Source organism: Limulus polyphemus, unplaced genomic scaffold (assembly GCF_000517525.1).
Source record: "Limulus polyphemus unplaced genomic scaffold, Limulus_polyphemus-2.1.2 Scaffold883, whole genome shotgun sequence".
Classification (NCBI taxonomy): Eukaryota; Metazoa; Arthropoda; class Merostomata; order Xiphosura; family Limulidae; genus Limulus; species Limulus polyphemus.
The window spans coordinates 381168-385900 of NW_013666493.1; the positions used below are offsets into that span (position 1 = coordinate 381168).

At 29.6% G+C, this 4733-nt stretch overlaps 1 pseudogene; it reads left to right on the plus strand.

Annotated features, from left to right (window-relative positions):
• LOC106461029 overlaps nucleotides 1-4733 on the plus strand; it is a 54355-nt pseudogene that overhangs the window by 44388 nt on the left and 5234 nt on the right.

Below are 4733 nucleotides of genomic sequence, written 5' to 3' on the forward strand. Positions count from 1 at the left end.
CTTTGAAAGGTCTAGATGTAACAACTCTCTAGTTAAGTTTGTACTGCTATCTGCTGCACACAGATGATAAGTTTATACTGCTATGCTCTAAAGATATTAACTTTGTTTTGAGGCTTTTTGATATGCCTTCAGGGAACTATTTTTAAATACTGACTCTTTGTTATGCTATCAAGTGTCTAGTTTGAGTTGTTTTTGTTGTTATTTCTATCATTGAAATACAGAAATTATTTTAAATAAAACATAGAATATTTCATTATTGTTTAATATTAATTGTTTAATTTTTATTGATGTGATACGAGTTGAAACTATTATCTTAGGAATGATCTGTAAATTATTAATTTTATTTTCTCCTAGATTCTTCAGAAGATAGATCAAGAAGGTGAAAGACTCCCACACCCCAAGCATGCTCACCAGTCATCTACCAGTTAATGCTACAATGCTGGGCACACAAACCTAGCGATAGACCTACATTTTTAGCCCTGAAAGATTTTCTTGTTGAGGTGTATTAAACTTTCAGTTATAAGATTTTTTTTGTTAGAAAGATTTTAATGTTTTGATAAATTAGAATACTGGATAATGATCTTTGATAATTTATCCATAAGTAAGTTAGAAATATTTGTGGTTATTCTTTTGACGTGATATCAAATATGTGAAATGTATGTGCATTGAAATCTGAACTCTTGTAATTCTTTTAAGTCCCAATTGTTATTATTATTATTAAGTGCTTATTAATTATTATGATTAATTTTAATTTATTTTTAGAATACAGTAGTAAATTTGGATCAGTTTACTTACATTGTACAATTTTAAACTAAATCAGACTTGTGTTTCTTGTCCTGTTGCTATAAATGTAGAGTAGATAGCAGATTACTGGGCAATTTTGTTAATTGTTAAGTCATCTTTGTCTAGGAAGAAGGCAAAATGGAACAACAGTTTTAGGCCCAATTACTTTTAAGCAAAATACTTAACTTCATTGTTTTCAAATTATATCATATTAAAAAAGATAAGAACCATCTGGCTTACTTAGTTAAGCTTTAATGGCTTTTGTTCTCTGTGGCTGTTAAAAATATTAACATTGTTCTTCATTTCTTTTAACTGTTATAATTAATTTCCAATTACTTTAAGAATGCAGTAGCTAACTTGGATTAATTTGGTTAGTTTGTGCAATTATATACCAGGTTGTTGATGCTAAGCTGCAATCATGTTTGTTCACCCTGTTGCTTTAGTGTCAAATAGTGATTAGTGCTCTTGATTTGCACTTTTGTTTTATATTAAAAGCACAATCCTGTATTATTTACATTGGAACTTGGTCTAACCAAAATATACATAACAATAATAATAAATAGTTAAATAAAGTAAAATTAATTAATAACTAAGTAACATATATAAAAATAATAGCAATAGGTCATTGCTGCCAATCAGTTGCCTCCCTTTGTTCAGTGTTTCAAAATTAGCAACTTCTCATTCTGACAGGACTCTATAATTGGAGGTAGGAGAGAGCTTGTACTAAAACCTCCTCTAGCATGTGACTGTAAACATAACTTAACACTTTTTGTTAATTCACTGAGATAGATTCTGATCGTGATGGAACATGTCATGTTATTAACTTCTGTTGTTTTTTTTCTTCTTTGTAATACTTTCATTTAATAGTTATGAAGCAAACTTAATAGATTTGAGTAAATACTTGTGCCTTTTGTGAATCAAACAGTAACATCATGATGTTTTTAGCATCCTGGAAATAGGTAATACCATTCCCAAAAAGTCTCGGAATTTTGTTCGTAATTGGTTGAAAGTGTAAACTCTGATTATAATATTTTCCGTACTTAAAACACACTATAAATCTATGTGCTCATCAAACTAAAACCTTGAAATGTTAGAACATGCAATAGTTCATATGATTGTACAATCACCCACAAGATTTTTTAAAAAGCTTTTTGGCATATGATTTATATTATCATTAAAGTTGCAGTTATTCCATAAGTATGTTTCTAGTCATTCAAAATGCAGTATTTTATCATAATAATACTCATATGAGACAATTAAAACGTCTAAAGTTATTTAAAAAATTCCAAACATTAAATAATTATTCATTTATAAATTTTAATTTTAAAATCATCAACACAATTTTTCTTTATAACAGGTCAGTCAGTAAGATATGTATTGTTGCCAGGACGTTTGTCAAGTGCTTTAGCATGAAACTTAAAGATGAAATAATTATTGTTTTATAAGACTAATTCAACACTTTTAAAGTGCATACAAATATCACTAATAGGCTAGTAATATGTTAAATACCAAGATTGTGTTTAAAGTTCAAATGTATTTACCTCAGAGTAATGACATAGGAACTTATAATTAGAGAGCAGGTTAAATTTTTCCTAAAGGGTTCTCTCTCATTTCTGTTTCTGGTAGGCTAAACCATTAGAAATCAAAGCAGTTGAAAATTTTCAAGAACCAGATAAGCTTGCAATACAAACAGATGACATAATACAAATTATTGATGGAAGGTAGGTACCCACTGTCTGTACACGTTGTTTGAGTACGAGTATAATCACTGATGATAAAGATGATATTATCCTTATGTATTGTTGTATTGGTATTTTCTTGTATAGCTTGATGAAAAATTGATTTATCTTTGATTCATTTATCTTGTTGTACTTATTATAGTGTGTGTACACAAATTAATTTTGTGTAATAAACACTTTGAAGGAGAAATGTTGCGATTTCTTTTATCTTTTAAACAAAACTAATTTTGTCAATAAAATAACTACTGTTTAAAAGCACTCATCTGATTTTCTAACTTTTTATATTTTTGCTATATTTGTAAATGGCATTTTGGACTGCTGTTTCAAAACAAGTAAGAGTATGTTAATGAGACACTTTAACTTATTAGTTGCCATGGTTAGGAGAGTCCAGAAATGATGTGTACTGCTTTTCCACACTGTTATTTGTTATAATAGGAAGATAAACATGAACATTTTCCTTATTGGTTTGATTATTAATGTTTCTTTAGTCTATTTTACTTTATTTTTATTTTGGGGTAGGCCCGAAAATTACTGGTGGAAAGGACAGAACCAAAGAACCTTTCAAATTGGATATTTTCCTCGACGAGTATGCGAATCTGTAGAACATGTTTCGAATCAAGATATAAGTAAACCTCTTCCAAACAGCTTCATCCACACAGGGCATGCAGGCATATCAGGAAAAACATGGGGAAGTCCTGAAATCATTGATGAGTGAGTATCATCAACAATAGAGCTGGTATTTGCTAATCAACAGCCCCATTAATCAATTAATACAGTGTTCCTATAACCATAGTATGTACAATAAAAAAAGAAATAGGCAATGGTGATCCTTCCATCCAGTTGCCTTTCCCCTAGTGAGAAGTTCAATATTAATGACAATTGCAGAACACTTTAATAGCTGTACCGTAACAAAGACAGAACGAGCAAGTTTGGTGGCATTGTTTCGATTACTTGGATAGTTGGAAAATAGCAATAATCAGAAACCCTAATTTCTATTAGTTGATTATTTTGTAATAATCAATTTAATTGTAATTTTCGTTAATCGACTCTTGAAATAATTGAAAATGGTAATATTTGCAAAATTACTAATTCTAATTAGTTATTTTTGTGACAATTCATGTAATCAGAATTTAGATTAATCAGTTTAGAATATTTAAAAACTGTAATAATTGGAAAACTAATTTCAGTTAATCAATTTAATTATAATTTCAATTAATTGACTGGTGTACCTGACACTAATAATTCTAATCGCTGCTCGTAGGTAATCGATGTAATTGCACAGCTTTAATTCAATAATGGAATTAATTCAATTTTAGATATTTAAAAACCCAGTTACCGTTATGGAGGCCACAGTAGAATGGATGATGTTTGAGTTTATAAACTGATTCTGAATGGTGGAACTTGATGTAATTTAATTTTCTTATTATTAAGGATACTTTAAAATGGTTTATAAATAAACATTTGTAAAATATTTTTTAATGATAGAAATACCATATTGGCTCGATTATAGGGTGATCTCGAATATAAGGCGACCCCCATTTTGAGAAACCATGGGAAAGAAAAAAATTGAGTGTCATAACATCCTTTTTTAGGTCGACAAAATCAATACTATAACTGAACAGCCTGTAGGTGGATTAGTTGCAAGGATAAGAGATGACCTTGAGTGAACATCTGGCACGCATGCGTAGACGGATGCTATTTGGACATTCAGGAAGGAATGCGACAGGCTAGAGTAGGGGGAAGGGGCTTATGTTTGGCTGCGATTATAAGGCAACTCTGAATATTACACCCTAATTATTAATCAAAAACATAGCCTTTTAATCGGGTCAATATGGTAATATCTAGATATATGGTTCCTAAATACTACAGAAAGTTCACAACTTGAATTTCATTACTATAAGGTATAACTGATTAATATAGTTAAATTATATATTTTTTTACAGGGTGAGTTTAATATTTGTGCAAAAAAAATGATTCTTGTAGGAGTGGAAATTTTTATGATCTGCAACAAGCTACAAGAAAACTTAGCATAGAGTCAAATGTTAATAATAGTGCATGTTTCTCCTGTGATTATTGATATCTTCACTGTGAGGTAATCATTGTGTAATAATAATGTTAATAATAGTGCATGTTTCTCCTGTGATTATTGATATATTCACTGTGAGGTAATCATTGTGTGATAATAATAATGTTAATAATAGTGCATGTTTC